Raw genomic sequence first — 12,875 nt, forward strand, 5'->3', positions numbered from 1 at the left:
GTCCTAGAGAGTAGTTGACTCCAGGTCTCAGGGCAGCAAGGCCTGTCATTCCATCCGAATGCCTATGAGGTTGAGTGAACAATCCCTCAAAAATATGCCACTCCCTTTGAGCTTGGTAAACATTATCTTCTTATGCCATCCCAATCTGTACAATTTTGTTCACTCAAAGGGTCCCATGAGGCCTCACACTGATATTTTTGGTGCATGGGAAGTTTGTGTCAGTGGGTGTTAGAAATGGGGGTCTCTCGTTGGCAATGGTTTGCAACTTTGTCCAAGTAGGGAACCTTCTTTCTAGTCAGGGTAAGGGGGATACACTTCTAAAATAACCCTTGCTCACCCCCTTGGTAGCTTGGCACGAGCAGATAGGCTTACCTCAGAGGCAGTCTGTAAAGCATTTGTGCACACATACAGCAGAACAGTGAAAACACTACAAATGGGCACCACACCAGTTTAGAAAAAAAAGTAATCTTTATCTAAACCAAACAAGACCAAAACGACAAAAATCCACAATACAGTTATCAAGACGTGAATTTTAAAAGGTAAAAACAGTTCTGTCCATAGCAAACTATAGATGCAAAACTTTCAACACAAAGTACCTTGGATGCGTCAAAATCATAAACAAAAACCGCTGCTGGGAAGGTGATGCATCTGTTCCTTGCACGTAGGGAAGGTGAAGCGTCGGTTCCTTGCTCCGGGGGGGAGATGCGTCGGTTCCTTACTGCCACGCAGGGGAGGTGATGCGTTGTTTCCTTACTGAAGAGGAGGTGATGCGTCGGTTTCTTACTGTGCAGGGAGGTGATGCGTTTGTTCCTTACTGCGGCCCCGACATTGATGTATACTTGGGGATGCGTCGGTTCTCAACACGGCTGCAATGGAGCTGCTTTGATCCCTCCAGCCACGGTCCCACGATGCGTCAGTTCCTGCAGTTGCACAATAGTGCCTGAGTCAGAGTAGGTGCAGTGATTTGGACTTCGGAGATTGGTGCACGAGACTCGGCAAGTGGCGATTTCTCCAGCCACGGACTGCGCTGCATTGGTTTTTCCAGCAGCACGATGGCGATGCGCGGGAATTCTTCCTGCACGGCGGCGAAGCGTAGGAAACGGGTGCGGATGTGTCATGCTTTAGTTGCTTCTCTTTTTCCAGCTCCCAGCAGCAGTAATATCCTCCAGAGGCCCAACACAGGCCCCTCTTGGCAGGTCAGAACTCCCAGCAAGAGAGTTAAGGGGAGCTGGTGGCGAAGTCTTTGTGTCCATGAGATATCAGAACAGGAGGCAAGCTCTACTTCAAGCCCTTGGAAATCTTTTTCAAGCAGGATACATACACGGTTCCCCCCCTTGGCAGACACAGCCACTGCAGGTCAACCACTGACAGCACACAGCAAAGGGGCAGTATTTCTCCTTCAGCTTTCCCAGCTTTTGTCCTTGGCAGAGGTACCTCTTAAGTCCAGGAGTATTCTAAAGTTCTGGGGTCGGGCCCTAATATTTATATTCCATTTCTCTTTGTTGTCTTGTGGGAGAGAGGCTCTGTACTCAGTCAAAACCAGTTCTGTCCTGCCTGGTCCAGTATCCTGGCAGGAGGTGGAGACAGAATTGTATAAGGCAGACCAGGCCCATTCAGGTGCAAGGAAATCTCATCCCCCTACTCAAAATGCAGCCTCGGTCTATTCAGCCCTGACTCGTCCAGGAAAGGCAGGACACACCTCCACCCTCCCAGTGGCTGTCTACAGTAAATGCACATCCCCAGCCCCTGTGACTCCAAAGCCAAACAGTCAATCCACAAACCAGCAGAGGCACACAGGATGGCTAAGCAAGAAAATACCCACTTTCTAAAAGAGTTATTTTCAAACACACAATATAAAAATCATCTTTTCTAAAATATTCATTTTTCTATTCTGAGTTCAGGCATACTAAACTCCAACTTTCTATATTGTCCCAATGGAAAGTTATACTTATAAGATGTTATAAATAAACTCCCATTCTATCCCATGGGACAGATATCCTTTCAATAGCGAGAAACAAAATACACAGTTTTTTACTATGAAGACGTGTCACACACATCAGTACATGTCCTACCTTTCACATACACTGCACCCTGCCCACAGGGGTACCTTGTGCCTACCTTTGGGGTGACTTACATGTAATGAAAGGGAAGGTTAGGGCCTGCCAAGTGGGTGCACTTGCCAGGTCGATATGGTAGGAGAGACTGTGTGCAGATAATGCTGTGGCAGGTCTGAGACCCCTTTGAAAGGCTGCTTAGGTGGGTGGCACAACCAGTGCTGCAGGCCCACTTGCAGCATTTGACCTACAGGCCCTGGGCGCACACAGTTCACTGTACTAGGGACTTAGTAGTAAGTTATACAAGCCAATCATGGAAACACCAATCCATCTTTACAATATACAGAGGGAACACTTGCACTTTGGCACTGATCAGCAGTGGCTGGTCTAGATGCCCAAAGCAATCCAGTCCGATAAGAATGAAATGCAGCACACAGCATAAATACAGAGGCAGAGGCAAAAAGACTGGGGAAAACAATGCCAAGGATGCCAGGTCTAACAGTGGGGTCCTGGACATTTAGTATGACCTGAACATGCCGAAAAACATAACAAAACTGCCAGGAAAACCAAAAACAAAGCAGAAAATGGTAGTAGAGGACTGTTGGTACGAACAACGATGGACCTTCATTCCTGTCGTTCAACTAACACCAGAGTTGAATTTCTAGTCCAAGAGAAAAAGCTACACCTAAGGTGCAAACAAAGTTTAAATGTTGCCCAACAGAGCAGGCCATACACTACTGGCTTCAAGTCAGCATAGTCAGCATAGCACAGAAGACAGGGCAGACAAAGCCCACTAGGAAAGAGGAGGTTGTCTGACAGTGGAATGTAAATACCATGGGCAGACAGATTTTGTCCTCCTCTCAATTATTTGGCCATTAGTCTGCCTCACCACCACCTACCCAGGGAGATCACTTTATCTTGCTTGGATTAAGTTACATCCTGTCTCAGTGTCTTTCTCTGTTCCTTGACAAACACATATCTTCTATCTTATGAAGTGTTATTGAGTCTGGCTGTGTGCCCCCAAGGACCAGCCCCTTTCTCCTAGCTGCCAACCATGTAGTCATATAATCCATGCTCAAAGAGCACCAAATCAAAACCACTCCCCTCCCTGTTTCCTAGTGCCCTTCCACCACAAGCCCAAATCTGAAGCAGCAACAGAGATGAATCCTGCGGAACCCTCATGCCAGCAAAATAAATAAGTGTTGTATCAGTGCTGAGGGGGTCAGCGGAAACGATGTGTCTGCGTTATGTTCTGTGGCCTGTGGGGACATGGGCTGCCCTTCCCTGTCACGGAGAGGACGTTCGGCCTTCGCATGCTCGGTCTATGCTGGCCCGCGTCACGTCATTGGCACCGGAGAGATATCCCCAGTGGCAGGAGAGCTGTTATCTTGCAGAACTTGGCAAGACAATCAAAAAGCCATTTTCGCACAAAGTAAGAGTGTTTTCTTTCCCTATCAGCTATTTAGAATGTTCACTTTCCTTCCCTGCACCCTGACTGGCTGAGAAATAGGGTGTGAAGTCCCAAGAAAGAGCCCTCTGAACACAGATCTGGATCACAGAGCTATTAAGATAAAAACCTCAATGGAGTACATTTGTGTGGGAACAGCAGACGCATCTGGGCATGGCACTAACACACTCAGGAGCTCCATCTTAGTTCAGCTCCATTAACTATTGCACCTTGTTCGGTTTGCCCCATCTGCAGGTGTGAACTGCCCCATACCTTCTAATGGGAGTCATGAAGATAACACTGGGTGTTGAAAAGGAATCCTAGTTGGCACTTGGCAATATTGTGCCAAATGAAGCCATCATAACGTCAACACCCCTGTGAGGCCAGGCAACTGTGTGTGTCACTGAGGCCTTTCCTAACACCCACATAAATCAAGCAATTTTGTGAACCACTGAAATTTTCCATGACATCTATACAATTGTCTGATATTTACACTAGATCATAGCGTCAGACGCTGCATTAACTAAAAGCTTACACTAAAGACTGGAGTGACGCAAGTCACAAGTCTGGATCTTGCGAATTATGTATAGGGGGCGTTCAAGATATCGCGCATTTTTAATACATCTGCCCCAGTAAAGTCTTAGTAGAAGCTGGGAACCGCTTTATCAAACCCATATGTTTTAGATATAATTTATCCACAATTGATGATCTGATCGTTTTAACTAGATCATCACCTGATGAATTTGTGTGTTATAATCTGTATACATTTTTGCATTTTTTTTACCATTGTTTTAATAGACGCTTTAAATGAAGTCTGTTATATTTACATTTTTGAACTGATTCCCGAATGTTCTGTATTGTCGATCTCTGATGAGGTCTAAATCAATTAAAAAGGATTCCTACTATATCCAATAAAAGAAAGCCCTGCATCACAGACTGCCTTGGCACAACTCCAAAAGGGCAGGAGCCCCCTTGTGTGTTATTCCGCCTCCCTGCCACACCCAAATTCAAGTAATCAATGCTCTGAACCACTGAGTCCCCTGTTTTATGTCAGAAAGTAAATAGCAAAAATATCATATGGCACGAATATTGTGCCCGGGATATCATTTACAAGAATAGTATAGCTGTAGATTTTTTATTAGACTGTATTTTTGTTATGATAGTCTGGTACCATACCAAGTAGACATTCACCCTCCTGTGCAGCCATACCAGATTAAAAGCTGGAATGAGGTGCATAAGTAATGTATCCCATGTCCAGTTTAGCATTGGTGGTGGCTCAATGCAGAGCCCATTGTGCGACCTGTATGTGTAGCTCAAATCAGAAAGTGCCCATTACACATTGCTAAGATGTTCTAAAGTGTAGCTAGGCGCTACCATGAATCGTGTGTTACAGGACTGAGGTTTGGGGCCGGAAACCCTCCTTCTCCTTCGCATCTATCTTGGTACCACTGGGAAACATGGCAGCCATCTAGTGGCCCGGGTGTCATTCGGCCATGAAAACACACCATAGCTGGCCAATACACTTGGTTCTTAAAGCACACTCATCACCCACCCCAAACTACTACCAGGTGCCCTGGTGTCGTAATTTGACAATGGCCGGGTTAGCGCTTAGCTTTGCTGAACGTTATTTCCCTTAACTTGGCCATATTAGAAAACGCCATTTTGTATGTTGCGGTGGCCATTTTAGGGAACGAGCGGCCTCGTGGTCAGCATGCCCTTTAGTCCGTTGTCCGTACCACTGACCACTCGGGTTTGCCCAGCAACAGGCTATTTTTAGCAACGGTCAAGCCTGTTCATGCGCAGTCCCCACTGACCAGTCACCCCTCAGGAATGTTCCGCCAAACTGACCAACGGAGTTGTAACTCCTCCCATGAGTTGGCTGTGTTCCAAAAATGACCATATATGCACATAAAGCTGTGTAACTCTGTACTGCCTACCTTTTTATTACCTGTAAGATTGTATAAAAGAGGCATTCACACCAACATTCGGTGTGATACTTCTTGCATTGCCGAAGGGTGCTGTAGGAATGTACCACCACCCCATGGGGTCTTAATAAACTTGTCTTTTGTACTTTTCAGTTTCCGTGCCAACAGTTCTTTGGTGTAAGTGGGTATTTCCGTGGAGCATGTAGGCCTTGGGAACCCTATACCACAAATTGGCGACCACGAAGGGACTCATCGGCGACTCGGATGCCCGAAGGAGAGGTCGTGACGAAGGATTGGAAACTCGCCATGGACGCGTACGCTGCCACCGAGTGACCCGAGTCTTGGCACCCACGGTGTTTTCTTCCTTTCCTTCTGATCTGACCTTCCAGGTGGCGCCGGTCTCCGACTGAGTTCTTGATCGTCTGTGTTGCTGGATAAGTGCCGTTTGGCTGATTCGATTAAAGACCTTGGCAGCTGGAACCTGGATATTTGATTTGGGTAAGATTTGTGATCAGTAAGGTAGTCTCCGGACGCTTACTGAAGTTCTATGATTTGTGTTCGGTAAGGTAGTTTTTGGACGCTTACTGAAGTTCTATGATTGTGTCTATGATTTGAGTTAGCTAACATTTTGACTTTGTGAACTTTGAATTATATGTGTAGTGCACTTCACATAGGCAGGCATGTAGAGATGTTTCTCTAATTTGTTTCGTATTCTGAGCGGCACATTTGTGTGAAGTACTGTAAGTGCCATTTATATGGTATCACGCTTTCATGATACTTTTTGAACATGCCTGTTTTAAGCACACTCCGAGGGATGTGCTGTCTTGGAAATGGTACCTCAATTAGGTTAGCGGAATCACAGCCGGCTCCCCCAGAAGGAACTCCACACCGTGAAATGTACATAAAATTTGGCCTTCCCCCTATAATGTACAGTAAATTATGGCATAAATATACCAAGACCGATCCTGAATTGCAATGGCCACTACATGGGTCATTTGATTTACGAAAGGTTCAGTTTGTGGAGCAATGTTTGTTTCAGCGCAGGTCTAGACAGAATATGTTTGATTGTGTACGAATGTGGGAGAAAGCGGTGCGTGAACGTATGACACGTGAAGTTGCCTTGGCGGACAAAGAGCAGCGCAAGGCTGCTCGAGATAAGGCTTTACAGCTTGAGGAAAAGGAGGCGCAGGAAAAGAAAGAGAGGGAGGAACGGGAACGTAAATTGCAAGCGACCGGTCAATTTCCTATTCGTCGTCCGCTTTATCCTGTCCTTACTAACGACATTGATGATTTTTCGTTATCAGATCGATCACCGCCTCCGTACGTTCTTCCTACGGCTCCTACTGCAGATTCTGATGACGAAGGACAGGATAAGTCGGAAAAAGGGGATAAGTCCAGTGTCAGGTTATCTGCGGAGAAAGCTGCGGACTTGCGTAGTTGGGCCCGTAAATTGAATTTACATTATGTAACTGTGACCGACGTTGTTGCTGAGAGGAGTAAATGGACAGAACGAGAATTGATGTGTTTTTTGCATACTCTGGCTGATGAAGTTGTTGCTACATTTCGTAAATATTCAGAGACTTTAGAACCTAAGGCTGTGTCGGTTCATCGTGAGAATCTGGATAAAGGTTTATTTGTTCTTTCAGATGTCGATGCATTTTTCAAACAACTGATCACGCTACGGGATGAGGCGTCCAAGCTACGGGAAGAAAAGAAAAAGGAGTCTGCGCCGGGGTCACGAGAGCAGATTAAGGAGTGTTCTCTCCGGGGTTCAGATAAGAATTCTAAAGTGCATGTTATGCCTATGCGTGAAGCCGCACCTTTGTATGTTCCCCCGAAGGGAGAGGGTACAGATGACGATAAAACATCGAAGGATGCAAAGGGGTATTTTATATATAATTGGGTGTATACGCCTTGGAATAGGTCAGATGTTATGGCATTAAAGAATTCAGCCGCATTCTATGAAGGGGTGGAGGGAGCCATTTCCTCTTGCGTTATGACTCTTGTTGATATAGATCTCTTCTTTGGGTTAATTCTTCCGCCTGATATGTGGAGGTTGATTCGTAAAACTAATGATGAAACAGTGCTCGGGGGAACTTGGAAAGAAATAAACCAAGCTGATTTAGACAGGGAACCTGCATGTAAACCATGTGATTTGATTCTAGGACTTCCAGCGGCTATCTTAACTAAACTGAAAATGCTTGTTCCTTCTAAAAAAATCGATTGGACTATGTTAGCTTCGTGCAAACAAAAGTTAGATGAAACGGTATCCGATTTCTTTACACGCTTCGAAGAAGCGTTTCATGATTACAGTGGTCAATCGTTAACAGATGATACGGGCAGGCATTTGTTTGTAGATAAGTATGTAGCTAATCTCCTGCCGGAGATTGCAAAACGATTAAAGGCGAGTGAAAGTTCCTGGGCTACGGCGACCCCTGCGTCTTTGTTAACCATGGCTCAGTATTATGAGCGGCAGGAATTAGAGGCTAAAGAAAGTATTGATAAGAAAGCGAAGGAATTGAAAACGAAGGTGATGTTGGCACAGGTTCGTGGAACACAATCTAGAGGGAATGATAGAGGTAGACGAGGAGGAGGTAATGCGTCGTACGGGCGTACGGATATAGCGGAGGACCAATGTGCCTATTGTAAGGAGTTTGGGCATTGGGCTGATGATTGTCCGGTACTTCGTGAGCAACGTAGTCAGCGTGGTCGAGGAGTAGGAAGGACCAGGAACAGTTATTCGGGGGTGAGAGGTGGTGGAGGTGACCGTGGTAGATTTGAAGAGAGGGGCCGTGGCCAGGATGAACGTAATACCTTTGATAGACGGAACCAGTATCAGATATCGGAGGGTGAGAATGTGGAGCATCAGGATTACGTGCATGCATAGGACTGCGTAGGATGGGGTACGGAATCAGTTGAAGTGCCAGTAGATCAGAGTGGTCCATATGTATCAGCGGGCATTTTAGGATCTACTGATCAGTTTTTAGTCGACACAGGAGCTACTCGTAGCGCTTTGTCTAAAAACTTGGTTCCGAGGGCTCCCCTGTCTGGCGACATGATAACTTGTATAGGGTTTGATGGCACACCCTCTCCTAGCCCATTATCGAAGCCTCTTGCACTTTGTCTTGATAAATTTTTCAGTTTTGGTCAATTTTTGTTGTCACCCTATACACCAGATAATATTCTGGGTATTGATTTACTCAAATATTTTCGAGCAACGATACGTTGCGCTCCGGAGGGAGTGCGAGTTATTTTGAATGACAATTATCCAGATTCAGACAGATTTTGCACTATACAAGAAATTGAAGCATTAGCCTCTCTCCCGCACACGTTATGGGCGACCTCAGATACGGATGTGGGACAGATGCTTATTCCACCTATTCGAATCACTGTAAAGGAGGGAGTACTTTTGCCACAGTATAAGATTTCCAGGGAAGGTGAAATTGCCCTGACACACATTGTTCAAGATTTGATCATTGCAGGAGTAGTGGAGGAGGTTCCTTACAATGTTTGTAACAGCCCTATTCTTCCGATCCTTAAGAAAGATGCTGACGACAAGGTCTATCGATTTATTATTGATTTGAGAGAAATTAATAAAATTGTCATTCCCCAATACCCGGTGGTGTCCGACATCACGACATTACTCACATTGGTTCCCCCAACGGCGACGACCTTTAGTGTCATTGACCTTAAGAATGCGTTCTTTTCCATCCCCATCCATCCTGATAGCAGATATCTGTTTGGCTTTACGTTAAATAATAAATCGTATAGATTTTGTCGTGTTCCTCAAGGTTACACTGAGAGTCCGAGTATCTACAGCCAGGCTTTAAAAAGACAGCTTGATTCTTTTGAATTGCAATCTGGAGTTGCCCTTATCCAGTATGTCGATGACCTATTGTTAGCTGCAGACACTTATGTGAAATGCGAGGAGAGCACGCTTGCTTTGCTCTCCTTTTTGGCCCAGAACAATCATAAGGTTTCGAAGAAAAAGCTTCAATATTGTAGACCCAAGGTGACCTACCTCGGTCATCTTTTGTCTAAGGAGGGGCGTGCATTAACATCAGATCGAATTCAGGCGATTTTAGATACACCAGTCCCCCGCACTCAGAGAGATGTACGTGCCTTTATAGGATTAACGTCCTTTTGTAGACAGTGGATCATGGGGTTTTCGCACATTATAAAACCTTTGTTAGCGTTACTGTCCAAAACTACACTAATGCCCCTTGAATGGACAGATGAATGTCAAAATGCTTTTGATCAATTGAGACAAGCCCTTTGCTCTGCACCCGTGTTAGGTACACCAGATTACACAAAGATTTTCACATTGTACGTGCACGAGAAAGATGGGTGCGCGTTATCAGTGTTAGTGCAGGCACACGGGGATAAGCAGAGGCCATGTGCGTATTTCTCCGCTATTCTTGATCCTGTAGCGCAAGGGTTACCTGGGTGTTTCCGAGCAGTTGCAGCAACAGCAGTAGCTATACGGCAAAGTGAGGGAATAGTTTTATCACACAAATTGTTGGTGTTAGTTTCCCACGCAGTGGATGCCCTGTTGAATCAAACGAAGACACAGTATCTTACGAGTGCACGTTTGACAGGATATGAGCTTACACTCCTGGCGCCACATATCACACTGAAACGATGCGCTACTCTGAATCATGCCACTTTATTGCCCTATCCGGTTGAGGAGGGACAGGAAGAAAAACATCACGATTGTGTTTTCCTGACTGAGGAACAGACAAAGGGTCGTGTCGACTTACAGGATAGGCCACTTCCAGATGTGGATGGGGAACTGTGGGTTGATGGATCGTGTTTAAGGCTGCCAGATGGTACGACTTCCGCAGCATATGCGATCACGACACTCAAGACAGTGGTAGAAACAGCTAGAATACCACAGAAATCGGCTCAAGCAGCAGAGCTGATAGCCTTGACAAGAGCCTGCGAATTGAGTGCTGGCCTATGTGTGAACATATACACAGACAGCCGGTACGCCTTCGGAGTAGCGCATGATTTCGGGCTACTCTGGAGAGAACGTGGGTTTTTGACTTCTCATGGAGTACACATTATGCACGGAGAACTGGTGCGTGATCTCCTAAACGCGTTGCTTTGTCCAAAGAAAGTAGCGATAATTAAATGCAGTGCCCATAAAAAGATCACTGATAAAGTGGGTCAAGGAAATGCTTTTGCAGACAGCATAGCAAGACAAACGGCTATGTCCCGAACTGACTCCCCCATGTATGTAACAAAATCACAGGCTGAGTGATGGTATGATGCTAGAGCAGAGATACTAGATATCCAAAAATCAGCGACTGAATCAGAGATTGCGGCATGGGCAGCAGATGGGGTGTTAGATGATGAGGGTTGTTGGAGAAGCAAGGATATGGAAAGATGGAAATTGCCTGCAGCTTACTTGCAGGCGATGGTTCAGACGACACACGGATTAGCGCATGTGGGAGCTCTTGCAATCACTCGATTATTAACACGAGTTTGGGAGCATCCCGAGATTGCCAATACTGCTAAGAGAGTAGTGCAGACCTGTCTGATATGTTTACAGCACAATCCTGCAAAGGGGACTCATACTCCGAAAGGAGGGTTCGTTCCACCTTCTGCACCATTCGAGGTACTCCAAATGGATTATATCCAGCTTGAGCGCTGCAATAACCTTAAGTATGTCTTAGTGGTGGTGTGTGCTTTTAGCAAATGGGTTGAGGCCTTCCCCACGAAAGATAATACAGCTTTGACAACGGCTAAGGTGTTGCTCAAGGAGTACTTCCCTCGATTTGGAGTTTGCAAATTTTTGTGGAGCGATAGTGGGCCTCATTTTGTTGGGAAAATTGTGGAGTATGGACTGAAGGGGTTGGGGATCCAGCAGAAGTTTCATGCTGTGTTCCACCCTCAGTCAGCAGGTCTTGTCGAGCGGTACAATGCTACGTTGAAGTTGAAGCTGGCTAAGATTGTGGCGTCCACGTCATTGAAGTGGCCGGATGCCTTGCCGCTAGCATTACTCTCTCTTAGATCAGTGCCCCACTCTCGAACAGGCCTCACACCGTATGAAGTGGTGTTTGGAAGGCCTATGAACATATGGGGAGTGCCTAAGCCGCGATTGATACATGATGTGCCTTGTATAATGATGAACGATTATTTGGCACGATTAACAAATGATTTGCTTTCTATTCATCAACAGGTTCGAGAAGCGCTCCCTGACAATTCTACTGGAGAGGCTCACAATCTCCGTCCTGGGGATTTTGTGATGGTGAGATCGTTTGAGAGGGCGAATAGCTTGGAACCGAGGTGGCGTGGCCCCGAGCAAGTCCTCCTAGCAACTCGAACAGCTGTACGAGTGACCAACAGAAAGCGGTGGGTGCACTCAACTCACTGCCGTCGTGTTTCTCCGGATTTGGTGAATCCTGCCGTGCTGACCGACTACAAGGAGATTCTAGATAAAGAAAAGAGCCCAGCTGTGACATCGGCCGAAGTCGAGGGAGCCTTCCCGGACCACACTGCTTCTGGACGACAGCGCTACGATCTGCGGCCAAGATAGGAAGAAGATTTTTGTTTTTCGAGACTGGTTGGTTACCGCTCTGGGGTTTGTGAAACGGAATCCGGGAATCTCAAGGGGGCGGGATCAGTTCTGCCAAGAGTAGCGACACCCGTCTTGACCCCGGAGAAGAAAACAACGGCTACCTCGGAGCTCAGCACCGTATTTTTTTCTTTTTTAGGAATACTTTTGAGACATTGTGAACTCTTTGAACTATGGCGTCCACTGCATCACGAGACAAAAGAATACTTGGTGCCGTCTTGTTCGTATTAACAATTGTGGTGATAGCAGTAATAGCCTGGGTAGTAGAACTTGTGGTACCTGTACGTGAACATTTGCTGCCGACTACCCCGGCTCCATCTGAACATTTTCACTTCACCTTGCCCTACCATGAAGAACGGCACCGACAGACTTACTTGAACAATAGCTTCATTCAGATTCTGCATCATACGCACAATATGACGAACACTTCAAATTGTTGGGTGTGTGGGATGTTGCCTGGGCATCAGAAGAAAGGGGGCACTCCACTCATCCCACTCCCATTTTTGCACAACGGTTCCTGCAATGCCTGGTACACTCTTCTATTCACTTTACGATGGCCAGCGAAAGGGGGGGTGCTTTTCCGTTTGAACAAAGTTTGTTACCATGATCGGGATGGGTATCCACGGGCTGAGGGTACTCGATTTGAATGGGAAGAGTACCGCCCCGATAATGTGACTGCACCTCGTGTTTACAGCAATCAAAGGAACATTAATATGTCCAGTACACATGTTATTAATGTTATCACTACTAAGGCAGACCTCTGCATTCGTAATAAAGGTACAATCCCGGTGGGGAAAAGTGAATGTAACACTACACTTACATTTGACAGTCCGAATGGCATATCATTTGTGGCATCTCGAAATACTTAT

General features: G+C 46.1%; 1 protein-coding gene across 1 annotated transcript in view; it reads right to left on the reverse strand.

Moving 5' to 3' along the window:
• The window catches only part of CACNA1B (calcium voltage-gated channel subunit alpha1 B), a 1,091,759-nt gene that overhangs the window by 380,273 nt on the left and 698,611 nt on the right, over nt 1-12,875 (reverse strand). The window lies entirely within an intron of this gene.

This window comes from Lissotriton vulgaris, chromosome 5, assembly GCF_964263255.1.
Source record: "Lissotriton vulgaris chromosome 5, aLisVul1.2, whole genome shotgun sequence".
Taxonomy (NCBI): domain Eukaryota; kingdom Metazoa; phylum Chordata; class Amphibia; order Caudata; family Salamandridae; genus Lissotriton; species Lissotriton vulgaris.